This window comes from Muntiacus reevesi, chromosome 20 (assembly GCF_963930625.1).
Source record: "Muntiacus reevesi chromosome 20, mMunRee1.1, whole genome shotgun sequence".
NCBI classification, from domain to species: Eukaryota; Metazoa; Chordata; class Mammalia; order Artiodactyla; family Cervidae; genus Muntiacus; species Muntiacus reevesi.
This window is the reverse complement of record NC_089268.1, coordinates 47,925,353-47,936,440: the sequence shown is the minus strand read 5'-3', so window position 1 is coordinate 47,936,440 and position 11,088 is coordinate 47,925,353. Positions and strand designations below refer to the sequence as shown.

At 45.5% G+C, this 11,088-nt stretch overlaps 1 non-coding gene across 1 annotated transcript; it reads left to right on the top strand.

Annotated features, from left to right (window-relative positions):
- Positions 1–7,954: 7,954 nt before the first annotated feature.
- On the top strand, positions 7,955–8,027 carry TRNAG-UCC (transfer RNA glycine (anticodon UCC)). The gene has a single exon. It is a non-coding gene; the product is annotated as a tRNA-Gly (tRNA).
- Positions 8,028–11,088: the final 3,061 nt, after the last annotated feature.

Sequence of the window (11,088 nt, the reverse complement as noted above, 5' to 3'; positions counted from 1 at the left end):
AGAAAATCAGGATGGATTCTCCAAAGCATAGTGATTTAGATAACAAAGGATTAAGAGAAATCTTTGGGAGAATTCATGACATCTGCAAATATTTTTATAAAAGTGACTTTGCTGTAAAAAAATGGAGACTATGTTACACAATCAGAGGTTTTTATCTGAAAAATTATCCCCCTCTGTAAAAACTTGATTTATTTCTTGCTCATTTTGAAAATTAGCTGAAGTTGAAATTAAAATGGAAATGTTGCTAGGTGTAATATTAAAAACACTTACTTAATTTCATTTTCCAGATAAAATTTCAACCCAAACCTTTTTTTTCCCCATTATTTCCTTGGTACTGACAATCCTCAGACAACAGGGACTGTTTTCCATGATGCTGGGGTGGGAAAAACCTTTCTAAGCATGACACAAAATGCCGAAGAAAAAGACTGTCAGAACTGACTGCTAAAAATGTGATAGTTTACATGACAGACTAAGAATAAACCAACTAAAAATAGAAAAATCTTTGTAGCATATGTAATCTATAGATGGTTAATAGCCATGATATATTTTGCGTTGGACAAAAAGTTCATTCGGGGTTTATAAGATGGTATGGAAAGACTCGAATGAACTTTTTGGTCAACCCAATAGAAAGCAAATACAATTCAAGAAGAAAAAAAAAATTCAGTAGCAAAATAGGCAAAAACCATGGCTGGTGGATTCATGGAAGAAGAAAGAGGGGCTGGGGTAAGACAAATCTGTGAAAGAATTCTTACTTTTAATGGGAACTAGCAAAATGCAAATAAAACATCAAAACTCCACTTCAACCCACGGGTTGCCAAAGTCTCAGAAATAACACGCAATATTGGTACGTGTGTGCCAAGTAGCTTCAGCCATGTCCGACTCTGTGACCCCGTGGACTGCAGACCCCAGGCTCCTCTGTCCATGGGATTCTCCAGGCAAGAGTACTGGAGTGAGTTGCCATGTCCTCTTCCAGGGAGTCTTCCAGACCCAGGGATTGAACCCCAATCTCTTACGTCTCCTGCATTGGCAGGCAGGTTCTTTACCACTAGCACTGCCTGGGAAGCCCTTTGCAGGTGCAAATAAATACCCACTCTTGCATATATTTTCTCCTTTTTGGAGACACAATTTAGTAGAGTCAAACAAAATTATTATGTATCTGCCTTTTAATATAGCAATTACTTTTCTAGAAGAGAAATCTGTCCCCTAGAAGTACACAGAATGGTCTGCAAGTTGTCTGCAGTTAAGACTCTGTGCTTCCATTGCAGAGGGCACGGGTTTGATTCCTGGTCAGGGAACTAAGATCCCACATGCCATACAGCATAGTTAACAATATAAATAAATACATTGACTAAAATACAAGTCATTTGCTAAAATATTATCATTGCAAAATTGGAAATATTGCAGTTACTGGGAATAACAGCTAATACTTAGACAAGGCTCACTGTGGGCTGGTGGTTTTCTAAGCACTTTATATAAACCTCCGTGACAGCCCCCTAAATGCTCTTCTTATCCCCATTATACGGATGAAGGACCTGAGACACACACAGTGAGGAAGCCCCGCAGCTACCAGGAGGCAGAATGGCGGTGAGATGTGACTCCAGGTGGTCTGGCATGAGTCTGGGCTCCCCATCACTTGCTATTCAACCAGCATTCCACGGAGGATTGATTAATCAAGTTACAGGACATCCTGACGTCGGACATCGGAGACGTGCTGTAAGATGAAGTGAGTGGGCAGCCGTGTTCTCCATCTATGAAATACACAAATGTGGGTGCGTGGTGTACGTGTGGTGTGCGTAGCGTGTGTGTTGTGTTGTGTATAGTATGTGTGGTATGTGTGAAGTGTGTGTGTATGTGTGGTGTGCGTGTGTGGTGTGTGTGTGTAAATGCATGGATGAGGACAGGCTGGGAGGAGCCCGCAGCCCCGTCTCATGGTTGGCACCTGTGAAGGGACGCGTGGCTGGGGGCCGGCGATGCGGGGTGCTGGTGTCGGGAGGCTCTTCATTCCTACTCCACAGGTCTGTGATTGTTGATTTCGTAGAAGAATACATTTAAGACTCGTATAGCTTTGAGATGTAGAAAGCAGACCCTGAGGGGCTGCAGGGACGTCTGACCCGGCCCATGGGTCGCTGAGACGTGGGGACCGTTGGCCAGCTCGCCCGCAGGCCAGGGCGGCAGGCAGGGAGGGACACGTCTGAGGCTGGGGAGGAGGGCTGGGGGGCGGTGGGCCGGCGGTTGTCTGCCCCCCGGGGGCCCCCAGCCCGGGGCCTGGGGTGAGAAGGGGCAGAGTGGCGCCTTTCGCCTGTTACGTCCACACCACTGCTCATGAGAGGCTGTTCCTAACGGTGATATTCTCACAGCCGACGGTGCCACTGGGCTTGCTCTTCACTGATTTCTTGTTTGCTTTGAGAATTAGCTGAAGTTGAAATTATAATGGAAATGTTGTCATGTGCATCAGGTAAGTTCCCTATTTATTTAAGCAACTGTTGAGGATTTACTTTGTTTTATTTTTATTTTTTGAAACGTCTGTTGGACTACAGCTGCTTTACACTGTCGTGTTAGTTTCAGCCGAACAACAAGGTGAATTGGCTGACAGTGTACACGTGTCGACTCTTTGTGACCCCGTGGACTGTAGCCCGCCAGCTTCTCCATCCATGAGATGTCCCAGGCAAGAACACCAGAGTGGGATGTATACTTATATCCCCACGTTTCTGGATTTCCTTCCCATTGAGGTCACCACAGGGCATTGAGTACCGTTCCCTGTGCTACGCAGGAGGTTCTCATTAGTTATCTATTTTATACGTTGTGTGTGTGCTCAGATGCTCCGTCATCTCCAGCTCTTTTGTGACCCCGTGGACTGTAGCCCGCCAGGCTCCCCTGTCCATGGGATTTTCCAGACAAGAATACTGGAGTGGGTTGCCATGCCCGTCTCCAGGGGATCTTCCCGACCCAGTGATCGAACCCAGGTCTCCTGCATTGCAGGCGGATTCTTTACTGTCTGAGCTCCCAGGGAAGCATTTTATACATAGCAGTGTATATATGTCAACCCCAGTCTCCCAATTCATCCTCCCCGACCCCATTTAGGATTTATTTTGGCTGCAAATGAAATATCCCTAACTGATATATTCCTAGTGACCATATCTATTTCTTTGTGTATCATCCGTCCATCCATCATCCATCTTGTCAACCAGTTTTGGAAAGTATCTATAGTTATGCAGGCAGGGAGCTGGGTGATGTCTTACTCAGAGCTGGGTGTGGCCCAGAGAAAGTTATTTGTTAGGTGCCTGCTTGGAAGACGGATTCCTTGCTTTCATGCAGCGCAGAGTTAAGAGGACACACACAAAATTAGTCAGTGACAGTGCAGAGGCAGACTCGATGATGGGGCTTGATGTGGGACATAAAGGAGGTTTCCTGGTGACAAAGGTGGTGGAAGATGTACGGATGCTGAAGAGGGTGTGATGCATTTGAGAAAATGAGAACAAATTTACCATGACTGACCTACGCGGGGTGGTGGTGAAGGCGGAGGGATGCAGTGAGGGAGTAGAGACTCGTGTGTGTGTGTGTGTGTGTGTGTGTGTGTGTGTGTGTGTGTGTGTGAAGGGCCGTCTGGGCACATGAGGCTACAGACATGAGAGAGAACACTTGTGATCACCCTTTCTGATTTGAACCAGTGTTGCTAAGATCAGTGGTCTCCAGTCTTTGGCACCAGGGACTGGTTTCTTGGAAGACAATTTTGCCACGAACTGGGGTTAGGGGCGTGGTTTGGGGATGATTTAAGAGCATTACATGTATTGTGCATTTTATATCTATTGTTATTGTTACAGCAGCTCCCCCTCAGTTCATTAGGCATTAGATCCCAGAGGTTGGGGACCCCTGACTAAGATGGTGAATGTGGAAGATGACCTTACCTACTTTCATATTTTGGGAGGAGAGGTTCTGTCAGTGGGATGCCTTTTAATTTTCATGTGGGTCGCCAGTCAGAATGGCTGCTATCCAAAAGTCTACAAACAATAAATGCTGGAGAGGGTGTGGAGGAAAGGGAACCCTCTTACACTGTTGGTGGGAATGCAAACTAGTACAGCCACTATGGAGAACAGTGTGGAGATTCCTTAAAAAACTGAAAATGGAACTGCCATGTGACCCAGCAATCCCACTGCTGGGCATAGACACCGAGGAGACCAGAATTGAAAGAGATACGTGTACCCCAGTGTTTATTGCAGCACTGTTTACAATAGCCAGGACATGGAAGCAACCTAGATGTCCATTGGCAGACTAGTGGATGAGAAAGCTGTGGTACATATACACCATGGACTATTACTCAACCATTAAAAGGAATGCATTTGAATCAGTTCTAATGAGGCAGATGAAACTGGAGCCTATTATACAGAGTGAAGTAAGCCAGAAAGATAAACACCAATACAATATATTAACATATATATATGGAATTTAGAAAGATGCTAATGATGACCTTATATGTGAGAGAGCAAAAGAGACACAGATGTAAAGAACAGACTTTTGGACTCTGGGGGAGAAGGCGAGGGTGGAATGATTTGAGAGGGTAGCGTTGAAACATGTATATTATATGTGAAACAGATTGCCAGTCCAGGTTTGCTCCATGAGACAGGGCGCTCAGGGCTGGTGCGCTGGGATGACCCTGAGGGATGGGATGGGGAGGGAGGTGGGAGGGGGCTTCAGGATGGGGGACACATGTACACCCACGGCTGATTCATGTCAGTGTATGGCAAAACCCACCACAATATTGTAAAGTAATTAGCCTCCAATTAAAATTAATTAATTAATTAAATAAAAACTTTTCGTGTGTGTTTTTAATTAAATTCATTTGTTTTCTTTACTTTGGCTGCACGGAGTCTCCATTGCTTTGCACGGGCTTTCCCTCTCGGCGGTGCTCAGGCTTCTCACTGCAGTGGTTGCCTTGGTTGTGTAGCGCTGGCTCTAGGCACACGGGCTTTAGTAGTTGCCGCTGGCGAGCTCTGGAGAGTGGCCTTAGTAGTCACAGTCCGTGGGCTTAGCTGTTCCTCGGCGAGTGGGATCTTCCTGGACCAGGGATGAAGCCCATGTCCCCTGGATTGGCAGGCGGATTCTTATTCACTGTGTCAGCAGGGAAGTCCTGTTTTCTACTTTCTAAGTTACCTGACAGATGTGACAATATGTATAATGCAGAGCAGAGGAAAAAGGAGCTTAGGATGCAAATAATACCCTTTTGTACCACTCGGTCCCACTCCGGTAGACTCTTGGGTCTTGGGTCAGTAGAGATGAACGCTCCTATTCCACAAAGTCTGTGGCCCATGTTAACACTTTAGGGACGTTTCCAGTAGGTCTTGCCCTCACATCATCCTTGTGCAGCTGTGTATTCTGGATGAGAGCGTGGAAGCCTGGGTTATACCAAATGCTCATTCCCAACACCCGGACTCTCATCTTATGTCTTATTTGCCAAGACAACAGGCAGAAGCAGCTTTCATTTCCATGGGCTTCTTTTCCTGCATCCCTAAAATTAACCTTCCAAACACTTCATCAAAAAACCAAAATAAGTCAGGAATGCCTTGCACATGGCAATCAGCTATTGGAGGAGGGGATCCTCTTGGGGAAGACATCTTCCTGTGATGCCAGGCCCTGAGAAAGCAGATCGGAATCAGAGCGTCTAGAGATGGAGGGAATAGAACATGATTGTCTTGAGCTGGCAAGTCAGTAATGTCTGCGGTTATCTGGCTTCGGATGCTTTTGGGAAAATTGAAAAAAAAAAAAAAAAATTTCACAAGGGCTTCCTCGGTGGCTTTACCACCACTACAGCAGGAGACATGGGTTCGTTCCTGATCCGGGGAGATGCCTCACGTCGCAGGGCAGTTAAGCCCGGCTGCCACAGCTCTTGGGCCTGTGCTCTTGAGCCCCAGGGCTGCAGCCAGCGAAGCTTGTGTGCCCTGGAGCCCGCGCTCCACAAGAGCAGCCCCCACGGTGAGCAGCTCGGGAACGGCGCCTAGAGAGGAGCCCCCTCTCGCCATAACTAGAGAAGAGCCCGTGCGGCAACGAAGACCCAGCACAGGCAAGTCAAACAAAGAAAAAAGCTTAAAGAATTAGCTTATGTTTCATAAATAGGATCCTGAGAGCATTATGTACTTGTAGTATTCAATATGTTCCTTTTAAAATATATTTGTTTTATTTCTGGGTGTGCTGGGTCTTGGTTGCAGTGTGTGGAATTTAGTTCCCTGCCCAGGGATTGAACCTCGGACCCCTGCACTGGGAGAATGGTGTCTTATCCACTGGACCACCATGGAAGTCCCTCAATATGCCCTTAATTACAGTCTATGAAATGATGGGGTGCAAGAAAGGAGGTGCTTCCTGCACCCAGGAGAGGCTCCCAGCTTCAGCATGGGGCAGTTCAAACGGACTGTGCCATCTCATCCTCAGTGGTGATTGTTTTCCAGTTAATTCTCAGGAAGACAGATGTCTCCCATTTAGCCTTTTCAGAAAAGTACACACTAATAAAATAATCTTCAAATTAGCATGGCGGTACAGCCCGCTGTTTACAACCCATTTTGAAAAAAAAGACTCTGGCTTTGCCCGTCCGAGTTTCCGTCAGGAAGATGGGATTGCCAAGTGAGCATCATCACGTTGTCTTCTGAACTTTCTTGTGCAGACTGTGATCTAGACGTGACAATGTTTCGTTGAAGTGCTCTGCAGAAGCCGACCCAGTATTTATATATTTGTCAAACATGAAGTTCCTTCTACTTTTTTTTGTGTGTGTGTGGTCAAAAAATCTGCCTTTCTGATGAGACCTCATTAAATCTTTTTTGAATATTGGGCAAGATTTTTAGAAGACTCTAGAGACCTGCTCCACTGGTTAAGCCTCTAAGGGGTGAAAGATTCCAGGAGTGAGTCACGATTTAACTCAGAGAAAATTTGAATGAGCAGTGAGAAAAGACAGACGCAGCAGAAGGATAAGAATCTGCCTGATCATTTACTTTTAAATTTTTAATTGATGTGCACTTGGGTTACAGTGATTCAGGTGTCCATCAAGGTGATTCAGAGATAGATAGATAATAGATTCTTCTTCAGACTCTTTTCCATTACAGGTTATTATGAAATATTAAGCATAGTTCCCTGTGCTGCACAGGGAAAGTCTTTGCTGTTTACTGTTTTATATAGTAGTGTATATCTGTTAGTCCCAAATTCCTAATTTATCCCCCGCCCAACCTCTCCTCTTTGCTAGCTGTAAGTTTGTTTTCTATGTGAGTCTATGTCTGTTTTGCAAACAAGTTTATTTGTATCATTTTTTAAATTCCACACATAAAGGACATATATGATATCTGTCTTTCTCTGTCTGACTCACTTCACTTTGTATGATCATCTCTAGGTCATCCTTGTTGCTGCAAAGGCATATTCATTCTTTTTAAAGACCGAGTAATACTCCTTTGCACACATGTGTGTGCGTGTGTGCATGTGCACACCACACCTCTGTCCAGTCCTCTGTTGATGGAGAGTTAGGTTGCTTCCACCTCCTGGCCTTTGTAAATCATGCTGCAGTGAACACTGGGGTGCATGTGACTTTTTGAATCAAGAGTTTTCTCCTGATATATGCCCAGGAATAGCATTGCTGGGTCATATGATAATTCTAGTTTTAGTTTTTCTAAGGGATGGCCATACTGTTCTCTGCAGTGGCTGCCCCAGTTTGCATTCCTACCCATAGTACGGAAGGGTTCCCTTTTCCCCACACTCTGCTCAGCATTTGCTCTTTGCAGACTTTTTAAAATGACGGCCATTCTGACTGGAGGAGGTGGTGCCTCACCGTTGCTCTGATCATTCAGGGTGTCCAACTGAGAGCCATAGATCTGGCTGAGGTCAACCACCCTGGCTTCTCAGGGAAGAGATCTGGTTCAATTTTCATCCCATCCCTGGTAACCTTGAGCTTGGATTTGCTTGTTTAGCAGAGGGAGCAGGGACTTCCCTGGTGGTTCAGTGGCTAAGACTCTGTGCTTCCAATGCAGGGGGCCCGGGTTCAAACCCTGGTCAGGGAACAAGATCCCATGTGCTGTAACTAAGACCTCATGCAGTCAAATAAATAAATAATTTAAAAAAATAAAAAAAAAGCAGCAGGAGCATGTTGTGACAGCTGCCGTTTCTTCGGGACCTCTACTGAGGGGCAGCACCCACTTCCCCCCCCCCTCAAATCTGGGCTGGCCTGTGGCTGCTCCCACAGCTGAGGATGGTAGGGGCGACGCCACGACAGCCCCCGGGTCTGGGCTTTGAGCGGAGGCAGTGTCCACTCTGGTCTCCAAGGGGGCAGAGCTGCCAGGTGAGAAGTTCCACCACTCTGCAGGAAGGACCTCAAGGAAAGGTGCTGGGGCTCCTGGAAAGGGGGAGGGATCCAGCTGAGCCCAGGCTTTCAGATATCTCAGCAAGATACCAGGCATATGAGTGAAGCCTTCTCAGGCCTTCCAGACCCAGACCAGCCCCCAGCTGACAGCATCTAGGGACCCAAGGCACCCAAGACAGCACAAAAATGTAAAAGAATTGCCCAGCTGAGTCCTGCCCACATTCCTAGCTCACAAAATTGTGAGCAATAATTAATTAATTCAATCATTAACTCAAGCCGCCACCTTTTAGACAGTTCATTGATAAGGCAACAAATAACTGGGGGCAGCAGCTTTGTGTGTGTTAGTCACCCAGCTGTGCCCAACTCTTTGCAACCCCAGGGGCCGTAGCCCGCCAGGCTCCTCTGTCCATGGGATTCTCCAGGCAACAATACTGGGGTGGGTTGCCATTCCCTTCTCCAGGGGGTCTTCCTGACCCAGGGATCGAACCTGGGTCTCCTGCACTGCAGGCCCATTCTTTACTCCCTGAGTCACCAGGAGACAGGCAGAGAATTCAGACGCGGTCCTGGTGCATCTTGACGGAATCCATTCCTGGGGGTTGCACTGGGAGAAAAACCCAGGAAGAAGGATCCTCTAAACATTTCTTCTTTCTCCGGAGGGGAGTCACAGACACCCCCAGAGGCCCAGATTTGACCAGTGCGGGGTTACCTCTCTTCCTAAGTCTCTGTGCTTTTTGCTGAGTCTCAGCACCCGCTGCAAACAGATTTCCAAGGGAGAGGCTCTACCAGGCCATCACCGGCGCAGGTTTGAATCTTCCCGGTCATGCGGCCGTGGCTCAAGGCAGGCCCTGCGGCCAGGACAGTACCTTTTACTTTGCGCGCTGTCTCAGTCGCTCAGTCACGTCTGACTCTCTGCAGTTCCATGGACTTAGCCCACCAGGCTTCTCTGTCCATGGAATTTTCCAGGCAAGAATACTGGATTGGTTTGGGTTGCCATTTCCACCTCCAGGGGATCTTTTCGACCCAGGGATTGAACCCAAGTCTCTTGCATCTCTGGCATCGACAAGCAAATTCTTGACGATTTGGCATTTCCTGATGGCTCAGCAGTAAAGAACCTGCTCGCCAATGCAGGAGCCATGAGTTCGATCTCTAGGTTGGGAAGATCCCCTGGAGAAGGAAATGGCAACCCACTCCCGTATTCTTGCCTGGCAAATCTCATGGACAGAGGAGCCTGGTGGGCTAAAGTCCATGGGGTCACAAACGAGTCAGACATGACTCAGCAACTAAAAAACAATGACATCTGTATGACATCATCTTACTTGTACCCCAGGTCACATTTCAGTGCTCCTAAATGATCACATCTCTCCTTCTCCATTACAGTGTTGATAAATGAGTGATGGGTGAGGTTGGTCTCCCATCAAATGTCAACCTAATCTATATCACAATTGTTTTAAACTGGGAGTTTTCACCAGGAGACTTCTCATAACAAGTACAACTATAGCTGGGGAAAGAAAACACAGTGGAATGCAACTTTGTAGACAAGGATAAAAAATATCCTAAGTTACAAAATGTACCAGCTGCTGGAGCCTCAGTATATATAGCACACAGGCAATAAAATAAATAAAACAACATTATTTACTCAGCATGAATAACTCCTGACTCTAGAACCATGGACTATCACTGAATTCAATTCAACCAGCACTGAATTTAAGCTGCCTCTAACTGAATTGTGTTGCCAGGTAGTCCTCTGAATGTAATGGCTTATTATGAAACTATGTGAAATCTAAAATGTCAATATTGTTTCCTATCTTATGAAGGAAAATGACTATTAAATTGATTAGTATAATGAATTCTATTTAAGGATTTTCACAACTCTTTTTTCTGTTGGTAGGAGATGTACCCTGAAATTGAATAGCCTCTCAATTGTTTTTTGAAGTTCACTTTTTTGAGATTTTTTTCTGTACTGAATTTTGATATGGGCAATTTCTGGATAGAAATGTAAAAATCTAGCTGGTTTAATTTCCCTAGAAACAATTTCAAATCACATTTGTTATGCTCTTTCATTCAGTAGGGATGCCCTTGATGTGTATTGAATTGACATTTTGGTTTCTGTTAAGGTCACGTGTGTGTTCTAGGAGAGTCACGAGTTCTTGATGAAGATTTTGCTTTTTCTGTTTTAATTTCTATGACATTTTAAGACAATATTAGCATATTTCAGGTCATCTGAATGACCACATTGTAATTAAATACTGCCACAAAATTTCAGTGTCTCTGCTTGATTCAAATTTAATTTATGAGCTTGCTTTTAATTTATAGTTGCATAGGAACTATATCTATCACTTCAGTTCTAGCTTAGTGTTTACATACATATTACTTTATTAAGCTCATTTCTTTCTTCTTTTTTTTCTTTTTAAAATAGACTTACTTTATTAATTTTAGAAATCAGTTAATTCCAAAGGGTGCGTTTACCATGGCTCATGTGGTCAGCGGCACACCAACTTTGTCTTTACGCCCCAGGAAACTTGTCATGCAAGCCCCCCCCCCCCTTTCCCCCAAACCCTCTGGAAAGGGAAGAATAGCTTTGGTAGATAATGTTGTTGGGATTCTAGGCTTGTAGGAGGTAAAGCTTAATACTGCAAAATCTGGAAAAGAAGAGGAAGCAAAATGCAAATAGCCAAAGAGCCTCTTTTATATCATCTGTGTGGTAGCAGGAGAGGGGCAGAGAAGACCTAAGCAGGTGGGGAAGGTACGGGGAAAGGAGGAAA